The 19044-nt window shown below is 52.3% G+C and overlaps 1 long non-coding RNA gene across 1 annotated transcript; it reads right to left on the bottom strand.

Moving 5' to 3' along the window:
* Positions 1 to 6117: 6117 nt before the first annotated feature.
* On the bottom strand, positions 6118 to 10486 carry LOC119100769 (uncharacterized). The gene is made up of 3 exons (XR_005094465.1): positions 10378 to 10486; positions 7101 to 7183; positions 6118 to 6182 (listed from the first exon to the last, which is right to left on the bottom strand). It is a non-coding gene; the product is annotated as an uncharacterized LOC119100769 (long non-coding RNA).
* Between the last annotated feature and the right edge of the window lie 8558 nt (positions 10487 to 19044).

Raw genomic sequence — 19044 nt, 5'->3', positions numbered from 1 at the left:
TCAACACGTCAGCCATCGTGCAACCGGAGGTGTCGTACCGTGCGGGGCGGATGCGGTGGCCTCGGGTCACATTCCCCGATGGCGTGCTGCCATTTGGGCGCGCAAGCTTGACGGTGCGCGGGCACACCAGGCCGCAGGGGGTGGCCGAACAGCCCTACCTTGAGCGGGCGATCGGCGGTCAGTGAGAATGGCATAGCAGATCCGCGGGAGACAGCGCTCCCGCTCCGTGTCGTCCAGACTGCGAACCACCGAACTACCAAACTTCTACCGAACGAGCTCTTCACCGCCCCTCCCCGCCGCCTCGGCATGTCCGTTCGAGCGGTTGCGGTGCGGTGACGACAGATGCGGGCGCGCCTCCACCGTTCCAGGAGGCGGTGGAACGCTAAAAAGTGAACTGCGGTCCGCTGACTACTCCAAGCGCTGCGGGAGCGCCGCTCTGAGCGATGACGTAGCCGTAGCTGTTGGCGTCACACGCGTAGCTGACGCGCTGCTGATGACGTCACGTCACGTGACGCGCCACGTCATGACGACGTCATGTCAAGATGTCAGGTGACGCGGTGGCATAAGGCCGGCCCGAGGGTCGGGACGACCAGACGACTTCGGTTCTGACCGCGCGATGAAAACAGCCTGCGGGCATATTCAAATACGCGGTTCGTCGCTGCTGCCGCGGCACATGGCTCGGACAGGGCAACAGGTGGTAGCGCTGTGAGCGCATCGGACCATGGTGCTAACATCCTGATCGACACCTGGCTGCGCCCCCGTCTCCCGGCAGCGCATCTCGGCAGGAACGGCCAGTCGCGCAGCGTGAGCAGGCGGACCGGTGTCCATCGTCAGCATGTCGCGGACCTCCCCCACTCCCCACCGCTCCCAGAACGGGAGACCGCGGGCGGGAGAGTGTCGGTGCTCTGGAAAGCCTCGCATGTCGGTGCCCATCACATTGACATGACATGGAAGGACTTGGCATGACGTGGCATGACATGACATGGCATGACATAACAATGGCATCGACATTGACATCGACATTGGCATGACATTGACTTGACATTGGCTTGACATTGACTTGACATTGACTTGACATTGACTTGACATGACATTGACATGACATGACATGACACTGACATGTCACTGACATTGACATGACATTGACATGACATTGACATGACATTGACATGACATTGACATGACATTGACATGACATTGACATGACATTGACTGACATTGACATGACATTGACATGACATTGACATGGCATTGGCATTGCATGACATAAACATGACAATAACATACAAGTGACAGCACGACATGACATGACAGCCGAATTCAGCATCAAGTGCTGTGGCGGCGCGCAACTTCTCCAGGCTGAGATTCATCGCCAGCCCAGCCAGATCCTAGGCGGCGCACGTGCCCCGTCCATCCTGTGCGGCACACGTGGCGGGCAGGCTTGCGGTCACCGTCCCGTGCAGTGGGTCAACAGGATCATCAGCGACGTCTTGTGCCACCTCGTCCCCAGCGACCGGACGGCAGACGGGAGCGCGCGTGGGAATGTCCGGGATCCGGTAATCGTTCCTGCGCTGTCAGCGAGCCGTGAAGCCATAGCGTGTCCCCTTTCGCATCCGCTGGAGACATGGTTTGCAGGTTTCACTCAGCTTTCTGCTGTTAGGAATCGTCACTGTTTAATCGAGCTGAGTCGTGAACTGGCTCACGAGCCAATCGTGTTTGGTGAGTCGCGAGCTGAGTCGGCTCGTTAGGAAAAAATGATGCTTTGAGCCTTGAGCTAAATCGCATTCTTCGTAAATGTCATGGGTTGAATCGCGAGCCGACCATTCCTATTTATGATATTTATGTCGATCTGTGCTATATCATGTCATATTTGTATTATATTGTATTATATTGTTATACCTGCATTATATTGCAGTATATACTGCTATATTTGTAGCTTATTGTAATGTTTTGTGATGTTCCCATTATGTTGCATTATAGTTATATTTGATTATATTGTATTATATTATGTTATATTTGACGCATGGCAAAAGCTACACGCAATTTTTCGGTTTGCAACAGATGATTTTCACTTCTTATGCCTACTTTCATGCTACATGTTATGCCTTGTCCATTACAGTCCAAAATTATGTCTCTTCGTCTGCGTTCGAAACTTTTTCCAACAAGTTGACGCCAAAACTTTGTCAAGACGGAACGCATGACATTGTGTGCGAATTAAAAGCTGCCAAACTATGTGGTATTACATCACATTAAGGCGGTTGATTTCGAAGCATGAATAATGCGTAAAATGAGAACAGTACAAAAATCTGAACCTCCATGCATTTTTCAACATTCCGAGTTCTTCCGCTGTCTTTTGATGATCCCTGTCTTCGGTACCTGGCCGGTACCTGTCTGACCAGCCCACGGCATAGATGAAGAACAATCACAATAACAAACCACTGCCTTGGTTAGTCAGGCGACGTCATATGACCTCAGCAGGTGAGTGCGTCGTAAAGCCCCAATGATGACGACGACAACCACGATCAATCGATAGTCCTGATCGACGATGATCGACGAGTCCAGATCGACGACGATCTGGGGCAGGTCAGGTCAGTCAGCTATGCAGGTCACAAAATCGGTTTCAAACTTCTTGACATAGGTCACTACTGCAATCTGTGAGGCAATGTTGAGGTCTCCCGACGCGGGCTTTCTGCTATTCGTTTTAAGTTTTTGTGTTATTTCCATGTGGGGAGGGCGGCATGAGACAGCAAATCCATCAGTTCCGATCACAGTCCACCACAAACACACTCTTGCGTAAAAGGTTTCTTAGTTTGTTTGCAAGGGTCAAACAACCACACCGCAAAGCAGGGGTTGCAACATAACACAACAGAGGATCTAACGTCCGGAGCCTCCCGAGCTTGCAGGTAAAAGAACATTGCCACCGCAAGGCAGCGATTGCACACAACGCAGCAGGGGATCTAGACATGGAACATTCCAAGCTTTCAGCTGAAACTACATTTCCATGGTACACTTGTGCTTCTGGATCACATCGTATGTACAGAACTTAACATCCTTCCAGGAACGCCGGCACAGTGCAGACTTCTCCTTCAGTGCCGCTAGGCAGTCTGCCATTCCTGGGCACTTCAGAGAACCGATAAATGGCTTCATGCGCCTCTGTATAGCCTCTTTTCTCTTTCAGTCCACAGCACGCCCCTCCTTTTGGCTTTGGGCCTTCTTTCATTAATCCTTGGACACCTGGGTGGTCCGTTTTCTGCTTCAGCTTGGGGATCGGAAGCCATCTCTTTAGCGTTCTTCACCCCCATCTCCACTCCCATGTCGTCAGGGGCAATAATGCTAGCGCTGTCGTTTATGTCGACACTGGGAGCGGAACCACCTTCGACGACATCGTAACTGCTGGGGTCAGGTCATACAGGGTCTTCCCTGCGAATCCGCCGATCCCTTTGGCCATCGCGAGTAGTATTTTACTCACTTTGGCAGCATGCACCGTCTTTTCGGGAAGTCTATAGAACTGCCTGTGGACCCGTATGTCATGGCCCATAAAGCGGGCCACGATATCCATTTCAATCTCGCTCAGTTGCAGCAGTTGCAGCATAGTAGCCACATGCTTTCTGTACTTCGTGACTGTGATGTTGTTGACACGTGCCCTCCGCGCGAATGTCCGCGCGCAGTCGCTGCCTCTGAGCGTGCTCGCAACTGGGGCTGCGCTGTTGAAGAAAATGTGTGGACAGTCGAGAGGGATCCCAACGTCTTTCCTCGCTGCGATCAGCTGATCAAGCGCCCCTCGCATTGTGGCTGTCAGCATGATGGGCACATCGCCTCCTTTTTTGCTCCGAACCACATCTCCCAGCGAATGGCATAGCTCTCGCTCTAAGGGAGACAGGTGCTGCAGGACATCTTCATTGAGAGTTTGGTCCCTTTCAGTGTATGATCTGACCGTAGGCCTCGACGCTTCTCCCGGCCTTCGCCGGTTAAACAAAATGATGGATGCCAACGCAGTCTCCGACAATTTAACATAGTTCTTGATAGAGCGTTCCTCTTCCAACAGCCGCTGAGCCTGCACCAACTCATCCCGCACCTCCTTCGTTACACTCTGAACATCCGCATTGAGGGGAAGGTCGACGGGCTTATTCCACTTCCTTTCCTAGAGAGTGGTAAGCGCACGAGAAGACACGTGTAGCTTCCAATCTCGTTGGTAGAGCAGGAGGAAATCGTCCGCAGCCGTCCTCGGGGTGGCGTCTTCGTTGGTGATCCCGCGCGTTTTCAGCATGCGCGCGCATTCGCTGAGGCCATAACCAAGCTCGAGAGCAAGCGATAGGCTATGATATTTGCCCTCCTTCACACCGGCCATGTTCTTGACCGCGCCTACCACTTCCATGAACTTCGCGGGGTGAATAAACACATCTAGACCTGATCCTGGGCTTGATGCATTCAGCTCCAGCAGCAGTCGTCCTAGCTGCCGCATTTTTTTCTCTGATGTGTGCATGTTAGTGGTGCTCGTGGCCCAATCTTGTGTATAGACGGGCCCCGAACTCCATGATAAAGGCATCATGCCTGCAAGTGGACGAAATACTATCGTCTCGCATCTTCGCCATCAGGTTTTCTAAACCAGCCGCGGCATCTCTGTGGCACGGCAGCAAGGATCTTCCCTGGGACTGGACTCGGCCCCCAGAGGCAGTTTTCCCATGGGCGTGGCACCGATGCCGAAAGAGGCCGCGTCTAGAAAAGACATCGTGAAATTTCCCACATGGCAGCATATCTTTCACGTTGAAATTCATATCTTGGGGTGGACGCCTCTTGGGGACGATCGTTCCTCGCCCATCTCGGAAAACAGCAGTTATGTTTGAAGTTGCCTTTATGAATGATACCTTCCAGAGTGATTCTCCTCTCCCTTGATCCTTTTGGAAAGGCGAGCGCGTCAAGTACGTCGGGTTCTCGTTTATGCTTCCGGAAAAGATGGCGTGTAAATTTTGTGTGCAGGGCATCACAATAGGGGCAAACGTTCCGCTTTAGGGATGGCTTTCTTGCTTTAGGAGATTTTTCAACAGAGACACTGTGTTCGCCGGAAGCCCTACTACTGTTCTTGGCCACTACCTGGGCCTCATCCTGGTCCTCGTCCTCGTTCTCGTCTTTGGCTTCCTCCATATCCTGGTTCTCGTCCATATCCTTGGACTTGCCCTTGTCCTCGTCCTCGTCCATGTCCTCGTCCATGTCCTGGTCCTCGTCCTCGTCCGTGTCCGCTGCTGGCCGTGGGTCGGGAAGGTACGTACGATCTTCATCTTCATCGTCATCAGGAATGAGGCCAGAAGCATCATTATCATGATCTGCGGACAGACCGATCGCCATTGGTTACCTAATGACGAGTATTAAGCAAAAACGAAAACAAAAAACCAGTACGTCGGAAGAAGGATCGTTCGAGTTACTCAACGATGCGCTACAGTGCCAGACCTATCGGAGTTGCGATTCTTATGCCGAGGAGACCGAGACACAATGCGCCGGTGGTCAGAGGCGAACCAGGGTACTTTGGGCTCCGAAGCCAACGCCTTAGCCAACTAAGCCACATGGCCAAGTGGCTGTTTAACCAAGGGGACATCGATTTATGGGGCGTCGGTCTACTGACCCCGCTCGGTGCTAGGGTACGGGCAAGTGTATGGTTGGCCACAGTTACTCTGTGATGCCTACTACATGGGATCACGTTGGTGCGTGTGTCCATGCGTATGTTCAAATTCTATGAACAGTTTCTTTCATGGACGGAACAAAAATGTTCGTGATGACTGGTATCTTGGCAAGTACAAAAGAACCACTTTATATCCAACTAAAAGCAAGCAAAAAACAATGAAGACACACAAGCTGCAAAACGTTACGAAACAAAACAATGAGCAAATTTCCCGCGCAGAGCAGTTGGGATTTGCAGCAATGACAGACAGTCTATGCCATGACACATTATTTTGTTAGGTGGTATCTACCACTGATCAGTTTTAAACCCAAAACAGAGCACAATCACCCTTGGTTGCTACACCTACTTTCAAAGGGCTCTGTGCGATCTGATGCTCTCAGCTTATGCTGCTGCTCACGCTTCACTCAATGCTTTAAGAAACATTTTTTTAACCATGCACCAGCCTTTCTCAAAATATGACCGGATTAGGCTCAGAGGCACTCTTTCTCTCGAAACCCATGTAGGAACTCTGAAATAAGTAGAAAAACGTGAGAATGCACGCCAATTAGGCAAGCAGAAGACAACTAGTGACCAGGAGTGGCACACGGAAAAACTTAGGGGGCCCTGGAGTGGCCAGAACGGGCCTTAAGAATGGTCAGAAAATTTTGTATTTGTAAAATCAAGCAAAGAAACGTTGGCTGTTATTCTATACGACCATTTTCTCATGCGCGCGGAAAGAAAGCATTTAGGAGACCCTGGAGTCACCCTGGAGACCCGTTTCATTACATTTCATGACGCTATTTTTATCGTACAATCATACCCTCGCCTAACGATCATAACACATCAGCATGGAAGACGTCAGGGCTGGTTGCTAGCATCGCCGAAAAGCCACGCTTTCCCAGGGCACGCTCATAGGTATAGACAGCTCACGTGTCTTTGGTTGCACCACTGCAAGACATGGGTAAGAGAACCGGGGATGAATAGGGGCAGGGGCTAAAACCTGCATGTTTCTGAAAATTTAGCGTTGGTCCTTTGAGCGCTCACTGCAAAAATAGTCCATTGACTACCATCTTTTGCTTGGTTGGGTAATGGGCCGCTGGGCGCATGGGTCGTAGGGTTTTCCACGGCACGCACATTGGTCATGGGTTTTGTCGAGGTCTTTGGAGAAAAGGGGATCGGACAGCCCGTTTGTCTCCCATCTCGGCACCGCCCATGCTCATTTTCAGGTAAGTATAACAATGTATATATCGGTTTATTCATGCTCTGAACAGCTATGCCAAGAAACGCACAGACGAAGCACTCAAGTCATTCAGTCTTTCATTGAATGTCTTAAAAATCGGCTCACGGCTGTTCAAACGAAACGCAATGCACGAGTGTCATTCACTGGGGTCCTACCAACAAGGATCACTTGTTAGCTCGATGAGATTGGGACACTGTATGCTCTTACCTGAAGCCACTAAACTTCACCAGTATAAACATGCCATCTTTGCTAGTGGCATGCTGAATAACTTCAAACGGTATGATTTATGCCTGTAACAGTGAGCACGAGCATTTGTAAAACACAACACTTGTTGGTTGCCTTCTGACTGTACCAAACAGGTAGAGAAACATACGTTAAGCCGCGCGTATAGGAAACCAGACGTACGGGGTCCGATTTGCTGCCTGGTCCAGCCTTCCTGCCACGGCAGACGCCATAAACTGGGAAGAGAAGGCTGACCACTGAATTGGGATTGCCTGCATCACAAGTCGGTGGGGAGCTAAAGTCGTCCACCGGTAAAGGAAACCAACCCCCTGCAAAAACACGTAATCCAGACATATGCGAGACGCGCGTCAAGATTACCAAAGATCAATCACGCAAAACCCGTCAACCCTGTTCACGTGTCTGTTCACACATAAAATGCATGAATACGATGTCATCAAGTCTATGTACCAAAAATCTATCAGTTCCTGGAGTGCCACCTTTTTGGCCGCCATGCTTTCTTTCATGAAGTGAATGTCACTTTCCATCACAAGCTAGCATTACATCACTTGGTCAAGGGACGTTGTTAGAAGCGAACACTTTATTCATCGCAGGTCTCCAAATCGCAAGGGCAAATAATACAGATTTAAGAGGAATGGCAAATGAATGGCTTTCGTAAAGATGGGTAGGAGACGGTAATAAAATGATGAGACGAATCCCACATTGCTTGTACTTGCTAAGTATTGTGTGTCGCGTATACCCTGAACCCACCACCAAAATAGCGTCATGTTTGTTTTCATGCCAATCAGACCCACTGACCCTAGTGTTTAGAGCCAGTACACCGGTTATGTCATATCGGTAACACCTGACCAGCCCGAACGAAAGCCAAAGGCTTACTAAGTATGAAACAGAAGGCGTTTTAAAATGTTTCACTCGATCAACCCGCGCGCTTGCGTATGAAACGGAAGGCGTTTTAAAATGTTTTACTCGTTCAGCCCGCGCGCTTGCTAAGCAGTCTAGGCCGTTTATCTTACAATTTTGTAAATTGACATGCGGAAAGAATGACCATTCAAAGCATCAATAATTATTGGCAAGGTGGTGAAATACTTGCATCTGGCTGTTGAAATTTCATAACTGCTAATGCGTGCTAAGGATGAACCAAAAACACCCAAGATTAAATGTACATCATTCTTCAACTTTTGAACAGCACTTTTGAACAGCACACCGGAACCGACGATCAAAGGCCTGTTTGGGGGGGTATAAGGGTCTAAAGAACTGACTGTAGGTCACGTAAAGAATCGCGGCCCGCAGGGTCGTGACCTAAAATACTACTCAGAGGTCCCCCTGCATCGTTTTAGGATCATCCCCTCCCCCCCCCCCCCCCTGAGACAATCGGTCCGAGACCACGAACACCGAACAGTCGGCTCCATGTCCGTCTGAGCCCTTGAGACCCATTTCCCAAGCAGAAACAAGGCCGGGGCTCGCGATTTGTAATGTTCGGGGTCCCTGGCACAATGAAGGGCTTCTGTGTCGGTTAGGGGCCACCGTCTCGAACTGTGGCGGCAAGTGGCCCCGAGTCAGAGCGATTTTGAGGGGGCCCAAAGAGGGGCCGAAGGGTCTCTCGAGACCAAATATGGACCAAAGACTAATATAAGAGACCAAATACTAATATAAGATTAGAAGAGTCCGAAGGGCTGGCTGTAGGTCACATTAAGGAGCCGTGAGCTCGTAGGGCCGTGATCTCAAATGTCAGTAAAATGATCTTTGGCACCGATGGAGACCCCTGAGACAGAAAACTCCTCTATTTCGGTCAGAGATCGCAAACAACGAACAGTCATCTCCGTGTTGGTCTGAGCTTAATAAGAAAAAACATGTCTTCAATAACAAATGGGTCATATGAGGTGATTTGGGGGGGGGGGATTTTACTATCAGGGTGTCCTCTGTCAATCCTGTGCCCCCCCCCCCCTTACAAAACCTCTGGCTGCGCCCCCTGCTGCTCTCTATTGGTCAAAAGGTACACGTTAAGCTTTTAGTTTGTGATTTATCTAACAGAGTGGACAAATTTTCGTCTGATTTTGCTACTTCCTTTGCAGGCTACGCCCTTGATTTAGCTGCTTTCCAGCACTACCACAAATCACTACAGTCCACACATTATGGTAGGTTAAACTATGTTTTGCCTGAAATTGAGAACACAGAGGGTGGGAAGCATATGCAATATGCACATTTTCAAAAGATTAATGAGTTGGGCCAGGTACCTGGTGTATTCTGTGTTATCTCATGGAAACTGAAGCAAAAACAAAAGAATTGCACCTCCAGGTTACAAAAGACTGCTACATCAAGCAGCTGTGGAAGGGTCCAAGGAATGCATTGGTCGAAAAGTTGAGTTTTGATGTTTTATTAACTGACATATCATTCTGACATGACGTGGTGTGAGCAGGCAGGAAAAGCTATTTGCTCCCCATGACGTGGAGGGCCACAAGCAGATTAGTCTGCAGATCACTATGCTTTTAGGGCCATGCTGGTCAAAGTTGCATTCATTCTGAAGTGATCAAGCACGCATCAATTGCAGTTTCCAAAAAGCATGGCTGTTCACATCTCGTGGGTTGATCTGCTGGTTGAAAGGCTTTAAGGTTTCCTGCCATCACTACTCGATATCAGGGTTCGCATTTCCTATTCCGTTAGGGAGGGGGGGGGGTTCTAGGCCCCCCCCCTCCGAAATCAAGCTACAGCTGTCAACTAAGAAATGAAATGGCGCCAAATTCAGAGAGAAATTGGTTTGTTGATGATCTTTGAGTTAGACTCCATCATTTCACAAGTTTTGGCAACCCCCCCCCCCCCCAAAGCCCCCCCCCCCTACTCACTTGATGTACCTACGCCCCCACTCAGTGCATGCGGGTAAGGTGAGAATGGTGCACCCCACTGAGGGGTAAATGGGAACATGAGGTGAAAAGCACGCTGATGCCCCCCCCCCCCCCCCCCCCCCCCCTCTTCCCGTCGACAATTACATGGGATGCAACGCTAAGACGGCCACACAACCACCAAGTTGGAAGAATTTGCATTACCCCACATAACGCTGCGCACCTAATGCTTGCCCCCTTCCTCCTTCATATCTACAGAGGTTTCAACGGTAAAACTGCCGCACCGCCATCAAGTTGGAAGAATTTCCCTTGTCCCTGATACTGCGGTGCACCCGAGTACGAGAAACTTCGTGCACTTAAAAAACAGAGCTTCCAGTACAGAACATCATGCAGTTATCAGCACTTACCATATCGTGCCAGCCCACAGGAACACCACTAAGTACCACGCAGTAACATCCCACGTCCCTTGATCGCGTGACAAGACGCCAACCGAGCGACGCGACACCTCCACGGCATTCCAACTCGCGGCCAAGGTCTGCCATAACAATCAGTAGTGATGGGTACTACGCATGTGCCCCGCCAAACTATATGATTGTTAATGTTTGGTCATTATTAAACGTCTTAAGGCATATAAAAATAACTATTGTTTATCATTTAGTTACTTCAGTCAATTCTGTCTTGTGAAATCAACAGTACATGGTGCGTTCAAGGTGACAACAAGATTAGCACATCTCTATTCCAAGATGACGTCACACATTTCAGTCGAAAGGCGAGAAACTTCTCCGGCGGATTTGTGTAAGTCAACCTAAGTCACGTGACTATGAAACATACACTTGGCGGACAAAACCTACCATGTCGGGACCTCTAAGGGATTGATACCAGACCAATATCTGGACGAAATTAGCGTTTTCCAATGGTTTGCAAAATGAGGACCGATTTTCGGCCCCCACCTTGAAAACGGTCCTCACCTTGCGTGAGTGTAGCGGACTTCGGTCCCCACTTAGGAGGGTTTACAAACACACACACCCACACACACACACACACACACACACACACACACACACACACACACATATATATATATATATATATATATATATATATATATATATATATATATATATATATATATATATATATGAATGAGTCGCATCAGGTCAGCAAGGTTAGTCAGGTCACGCAGTCATATGGCTCACGAGTCATAAGGCAACGAGCTGGAACTGAACCGGACCTTTGACCTCGCCAGTCGCGTGAGTCATAAGCCGAATGATTCAAAGCAGGCCATGAGTCTGAGCTGAGCTGAACCAATGGTTTTGAGTCACGAGCGGAATCGGATCCCAAAATCAGTGAGCCGGTTCAGAGCCGACTCAAAAAATTTAAGTCGAACGCAAGTCTGGATGATAGACCAGTAGATCAAAGTAAGGCAGACTGGCTCAGATGACACTTCTGAACGTGTCATCATGACACACATGACACTTCTGGCACGTCTGCAGGCAAGCAGCCATCTGAAGCTCCACCACTGCGCACCGAGCTTGACACGGGTGGCCAGTCTGGAGCCTCATCGCACCAGCCGCCAGAGGCTGTCGTGCCGTTTGTGCAGCGCAGTCCCCACGGCGAGCTGTATCCGTCTGGAGCGTGGTGACCCGGCTGCGACCCAAGAGCGGCAGAGCCGGTGGAGCAGGCTAGTGCAGTCTTTGCGTAAAGAAATACTGCCCCGCGCCGTGTTGTACATGACATATTTGTCACCAAACGAGCCTGGTCGCGGTTGTGCTGCGCTGACAACCTTGGATGAGAGACCGCCGATGAGATGGGCAGTCCCACAGATGGCCGCACAAATGCAGATGGTGACCCTATTTAGTCTCGGAAACCCAGTGGTAGCCTCCATCCTCGATCCGTCGGGCGTCGTGGATTTCCTGCTGATCGAACTTTTTTTGGGAGGGGGGGAAGGGAGTGCGAGTCACGTTGCCACGCCCATTCTATGGAGCACCAGCGACCGCACTGGCCACGTCAGCCGCCTGTGCCGGACCATGGCACCGCTGGATCCCGAGCCCGCCCCCCACCCCCACGTGGGAGTCCAACGCCCTAACCGATCGGCCGCCATGCTGCAACCACCCCACCCCACCCCACCCCCACCTCCCTACTGAGCGAACTTAACCTTCAGCGCATCCAGGAAGATGTCACACTTCCCGTACCACTGCACTATAGTGATGACGCCAGTTGTGCCCTGTCGGTGGAGTCGTGCACCAGCAGACCACCCACAGTTCTGCGCGCATTGGGGATGTCGCCAGGCGTCTGGTCCACACGTTGTAGCAATGGCCGGAGGAGATGCTTCCCTGCGGCGCTTGATTCCGCTTAAAGCAGCCCCGTGGAGTGGTGACGCGAGCTAGATCCTGTGATCTTTGTCGAGGGATATTTGAAAATATTATAGTGCGTGTAGAGACGTCGCCCAGCAGTTCCCTGCCCCGATGCTCGCCAGAGCGTTCAGCGGCGATTGCATTGATTGCGGGGACGTTCGACGCCTCAGTTGAGTCCGGTCAGTTTGGCAGCGGGCGGCTTCATCGGAGTAACCAACGTCCCCCCTCCCCTGCGCTATCGCCATTGTCTCGTCACCGGTAGCGCGGCCGCAGCTCCGCGGCCCCATCGGCGGGTATCGCCATTGTCTCGTCACCGGTGGCGCGGCCGCAGCTCCGCGGCTCCATCGGCGGGTATCGCCATGGTCTCGTCACCGGTGGCGCGGCCGCAGCTCCGCGGCTCCATCGGCGGGTATCGCCATGGTCTCGTCACCGGTGGCGCGGCCGCAGCTCCGCGGCTCCATCGGCGGGTATCGCCATGGTCTCGTCACCGGTGGCGCGGCCGCAGCTCCGCGGCCCCATCGGTGGGAAGCCGCCAAATGGCGGCCCGCTGGAACGGATCCGCTGCCCCGGTGCAGCCAGCGCTCCAGGCTACCGCTGACCCTCTCTCCGTGGGCGCTGGCTCCACGACCGCTGTAATTTATAAGGTAATTAATTTGGTTTCTGATTGTTGGTGGGTATATGTCGCATGGCAATCGTGAGAACTGGTTTGGTTTGTTTTGCTCGTTGTGCACATGTCTTTTAGTTAAAAGGAGTGGTCTACATTGACGAGAGGCTGTGAACTGACATAGCCCGTCTTAAGACATTTCGGTGCGGTTCACGTTCCTGTCCTTCTTGAGACCTAAACCCGTCTGGTCTCTGAACTACACGCCCGCGAAAATAAGGAAAGGTAAATCAGGGAGAGTATTTAAAGTCACCGCGACATTCATGACGTCATAATAACGCTATTTAAATCTTGTCATTTCATGAAGCATGCGACGACCAAGGCCAAAAGATATAATTATCGAGGCGTTCATATCTAGCGTCTGTGAGCGCGATTTCAAGATATAACGGCCGTCATTTGGCTCTCAATCAATGCTGGATACCATGACGTAATTAAACCATAGTGCGCTGAGGAGCATACTTACTGAAGGAAGAATTGTGCTGCCTAGAACGATCTTTTTCACTTCAAAAGTACACCAATAGTTATAAGTGAGCTTGTTTCACCATAGCTGATGCTTGCTTCAATATTTTCAAATGTGAAACATTCCTTGTAAGCTGGTGTTGTGACGCCTGTTGGTGTCTTCATTGTGCCTGGGAAGGTGACAGCCTTCGGCCTTGAATTATGTTGACTTTGAATAGCATTGACAATGTATGTAAATAAAACATCATGCCTTTTAGGCCATGGCTAAGAACACTTGAACCTGCTTCCTACTTCTTCAAACGAGCTGTCTCTGTTGAGCCCACAGCCCCGCAAAGCGCGTGCTCTTAGCAGGTCGCCAGGCTCGCGATTGAAAAGTCAGCTGTTTTTAAAGGACATTACTTTTACGGACGAGTATTATTTGTAAGGTCACAGATCACTCCACCCTCGTGGAGACCCGAAAAAAGTGCAAAGGTAACAGCTGCTGTAGCAAAAGTGGCAGCCTCTCTGTATCTAGGCATCCGCGCGCGTCTAACACGGAGCATCCACCTTCCGATGGCGCCAACACGTGTTCAGAGCCGGAAAATATCTGCTGCAGTAGCTAAAAACAGCGGCAGCGTGTTCACTGTCATGTGGTGTTTGAGCACGAGCGGGATGCTTAGAGTTAAAATCCACACTTTATCGCCCGAATGCGATCGCTGGGTTGAACACTTATTTGCACCAATCAGCTGTTTGCACAACCCAGTCCACAGTACGAGAAAAGAATATGCAGGGCAAATGTTAAGAGAATTTCACCGCTTGGTCCGGGGAGAAATCATAATTTGAACCACCCTTGCGGAGAAACGAACCGCAAAAAGCTGGGAACACTGCACTTGCAATTCTGCACAAGTGCAGAATTGCATTTTTCTGTTGCTCCTGTAAATTCGCATAGTCAAAACGAAGCCTTTTCCTCCAATTCAGATTCGTATATTTAGATACACAACTAGTCACACTTAATTGCTTCGAAAAGTCCTTCCCGCTCTGATTGTCCGCCCCAATAGCCTGATTGGTAAGAACTCCCGCCGTCCGACCTATCCGTCCGACCTACCGTCCGACCTACCCACTCGCGGCTGGCTGGGCTCGAGGCGCTTAGGGCGTTCGCTATTTGCCCTTGACTGTCACGGCCTGCGGTCGGTGGCAGTCGCCACGCTAAGAGTCAGGTGACGTCAGAGGGCGGCACGAGCCGTGCCGACCAACGCGGCACGTGGGACTCCGCTGCGAAATCATGCCGTTGAGCTGGTGTTGCGCAATCGGATGTTAGGGGCGGGGCTCACACAACAAGCACTGATTGACGTAAGCTTTCATCCCAGAAATCCTTCCATTAAAATATATTGGGAGATTTCTTAACTGGACGCACAAAACATGTCAAGAAGTGTTCTGTTTCAATGTCGCCGTCATTTTTTCCTGCATCTACAACTGCGTCAGGGTCAAATTGTGGCGGAGTAACGGATAGTGGAAGTAGCGAAAGTCAGTACGTCTGCCATATAAGAAAATATGGAATGCATTACTCATTTACAAAAAGAAGTTTCATTGTGCACCGAAGTAGCCGAGTAGTGAACCATAGGCACCTATGTCAATTCGGCGCTAACCAGGCACCGTTGCTATGGCCTCGTAAACGCTCTGCGAAAGACATGCCTCTGTCGCGCCTCCTCTTAGATTTGCTAGCGTCCCTACATTATTCGCGACTACCCGGCAATAGAGATATAATTTTGCAATTATTTTAACGATGTCAGTTATGACATGGCGTAAGTTACTTCAGTAGCCCATCATGCCGGGCCCCATTTGTCGGCTGACGGTGGAAGGCCACTAAATCTGTTAATACGGCTCAGGTGGCAGGCGGGACGTGACCAGAGTTTTTGTGCCACTTAGTTGTGAGTGCTACTCGGACCGACTTCCCTGGCAGGTGAAGCACCCCAGAAAACCTTCTACGCTGTAACGTTCATGCTGTTTTAACACAGCTCACTGCATGCCCATTCTGCGTGAATAAACGCTGCGTGCGATGCGCGCTCTTTCTGTGTAAGATGCATACAATAAAAAGCACGTGAGGTACACGTCATGATGCGTCGCGTTACGCGCGTCAGGGTGCGTGGTCTGTGGCCTGTGGTCTGTGGCCTGGTCAGGTCTTTCACAAAGATAACTCACGTATATTTTTTAACCAGATGACGTCGGTTCACATAGGTGAATTCAACACAAGCTGAGTAGATTAACGTCACATAAACTGCCCTAGTTTGTAATGGCTGCTTGTTTCAGTCATCGTTGCCGACCGAGTACCGGTTTGTTCCATCAGCCATGCGATGGCGCCACCATAGCTTGACGAGGTGGCGTCACCGGCGGCGCTGCGGTCACGGGCTCCACGTCTCGATGAGAGGCGAGCCACAGTTCCCGGCCGTGACACAATCTACTCGCAGCAAATACACGCGTGAGTTAAGGCAAACGTAGATGCTCACCAGACATAACAGTAAGCTGCGATGCAGGAGACACCATCTGTGTAGCAATCTTCCAGCCCAAATAGTAGTTAGACGCTGCATGCGCAGGACCGCAGTGGAAGACAGCGGGCTGTGACAACACCACTAGAGGGGAATGTTGCCTGGCTCGATGTCCGGGCTCCTTTTAGTTGCGTTAGTAATTTCTAGTGCAAAAACCATCGTAATCGAGAATTATTACTGGACCAAGTGCAGAATGTTACACTCCAGAGCAGACGTTGCAGTAGTCGCAACAGTGGTACTATAGAAACAAACTCATGTAGACATTAACCCTCAACCTGGTCAGTGCTCTTAGTAAAAATATGTCGAGTACATCGCACCAACAAACGTCACCATTGCAGACGCCGCTGCGTGGTACACACACAACTCATGAGATATGGGATACATGAGAGCCTATGCTGGCCCGGCATACACTGCAGTGGGCTGTGAGGTACACAGACCCCCCAGCATACACAACAGTAGGCTGTGAGGTACACAGACCCCAGCATACACCACAGTGAGCCGTGAGGAACACAGACCCCAGCATACACTGCAGTGGACTGTGAGGTACACAGACCCCAGCATACACTGCAGTGGACTGTGAGGTACACAGACCCCAGCATACATCACAGTGGGCTGTGAGTTACAAAAATCCCCTCCCCCCCCCCCCCCCAGCATACTGTGCAGTGGGCTGTGAGGTACACAGACCTCCAGCATACACCACAGTGGACTGTGAGGAACGCAGACCCCAGCATACACCACCGTGGGCTGTGAGTTAAGCAGACTCCCCCTCAGCAAACAGCAAAGTGGGCTGTGAAGTACGCAGACCCCCAGCACACACCAAAGTGGGCTGTGAAGACCCCACACAGGGTCACAGACCCCCAGCCCCACAGACCCCCAGCATACACTACAGTGGGCTGTGAGGTACACAGACCTCCAGCATACACCACAGTGGGTTGTTAGGTACGCAGACCCCCAGCATACACCGCAGTGAGGTGTGAGGTACACAGACTCACAGCATACATCACAGTAGGCTGTGAGTTACACAGACCCCCCCCCTCCCCCCAGCATACACCATATTGGGTTGTTAGGCACACAGACTCCAGCATACACCACAGTAGGCTGTAACGTGCCCAGTCTTGTAGCCGCATGAGGTCTTGCACTTTTCCAACATAAATCTGGCACGGCGTGCATGATGTGCATACAAACTCATGCTGCCAGATTCCCGGCTCTCCAGCGGCCTCCGTATGTAATCCGCTGGCGCCAATCGGGTGCCCTTTGACCCCGAACCCTCACATTTGACCTACCCGGCCCATTTGTCAAGCCTGAGGCGCTTGGGTGCTGGGCTGACCGCTGTCCTGTTCGACGCTGATGCACTAAAGTGTATCAGCATCGAAGTACAGTGTGTCAGTATATCAACATACACTACAGTGTATCAGCATCGAAATACAGCGTGTCAACATATCAGCATACCCTACAGTGTATGCGCATCCAAGCGACCCATGGCCGACCTTGAGCAAGGTGATGGGCAGCAGGCAGCGAGCCTCAAGCCGGGGTGTAAAAGTATGATCCAATATCATACTTTTATACGTCGCATACGTCGCTGCCACCCAAAACCTCGCCGCACATTTGAACAGTCACGCCGAGTGCCCGCCGGCGTACTGCCGAAGCCGCCAGGGATCGCTGACGGCCGTGCGGTGTCTCTCGTACGCGGCTTGGGTGCTGGGGTCGCTCCAGAAGTCGACCACACCCTGTCGGAGCAGCCTGGCGAGCTCGCTCTCGTCGCAGCCGTCGGCGGACGTCTCCCCCCGGCCGTCCAGCCGCTGCTTGACCAGCCCGGCGACGTCCAGGAACACGTGCCTGCCCTTCGTCAGCACGTGCCGTTGCATGGCTGGAAACGGAGGCAGGCGCCTCCTGACCTCGCAGCCCGGCTCGTGTCCGTGGCGTTCGCTGGACTTTTCCTCTTTGTCCATGACGGCGCACCAGACAGGCGAGCTCTGGCGGAGGGCGCGCACCAGCAGCGGCGTATTCAGCAGTAGCTCGGCTAGCCCGCGAGGTGAGCTGGGGTCCACGGGCAGGCCAGCCGGCCGCTCGGCCGGCGGCAGCTCGCGCTGGCGCCGACACCAGGCGAACACGGCGTCGGCGTCGAACAGCAGACCCTGCAGGTCGTCGTCGGTGAGCAGCGCCAGGAGCGGCGCCGCGTCCCAGGCCCAGGCGTTCTCGCCGAGCGGCGTGAGGCGGGCGCGCACGGCCACGTCGTCCGGCGCCACGACCAGCGCCCGGAATAGCTGCACGTGCAGACGGGCGGGAGACGTCCAGTGGCGCACGGACCGCCGCAGCTCGGCCGCCGCGGACAGGCGCAGCATCTGCGGGATCACGATGCCGTCGATCAGCGGGACAACACGCGTCTGCGGGAAGAAAGCCAGCGCCAGCGCCTTCAGCATCACACCCCGTGCCAGACAGAGGCGCAGCTGGCGCGCGGCGAGCAATTCAGGCGGCTGCAACAGCACGGGCGTGAGCACGCTGCCGTGCACTTCGTTGCACTCGACCATGAGCAGCAGCGTCAGCTCCCGTCGAATGAGGACGACCGTTCGCTTCATCGCGGCCAACTCGTCCTCGGTGAGGAACCGCAGCAGGTTGATTTCCGCCCAGAAGAAGCAGGGCAGGCGACGGTCGTCGATGGCCGCCTCCAGGTACGTCAGTATCGCGCGCGCACCCTCCGTGACACTCGGCCAGTGATCTCCCGGCGTGTCCTGACACACCCACAACAGCGCCGTCTTCAAGAAGTACGACTTCAGACCCTGGCCGTGCGCACCCAGCCGCCTCTTGCAGACCTTGATGGCGATGAGCGCACACCGTTGCACCTCCGTCAGGTGCCAGGCGGCCACGACCTCGGCGCGCGACAGCGACAGCCGCCACTCGGAGAGCTCCGTGGCGCTGCCGCGGCACCCCTTCGCCACGAGATGCACGCCGAAGCGACGGATATCCTCCCGCACAGCCGGCGGTGGCCAGTCACGAACGCGACTGCGCTCGAAGAACTCGTCCGAGGGCCACCACGGCACGTGCAGACAGGGCACCGCGTCGTAGTCGTTGACGTCGGGG

This window comes from Pollicipes pollicipes, unplaced genomic scaffold (genome assembly GCF_011947565.3).
Source record: "Pollicipes pollicipes isolate AB1234 unplaced genomic scaffold, Ppol_2.1 Scaffold_1600;HRSCAF=1878_pilon_pilon_pilon, whole genome shotgun sequence".
NCBI lineage: Eukaryota > Metazoa > Arthropoda > Thecostraca > Pollicipedomorpha > Pollicipedidae > Pollicipes > Pollicipes pollicipes.
The sequence above is the reverse complement of the archived record's forward strand: the minus strand, read 5'-3'. Positions and strand labels throughout refer to the sequence as shown.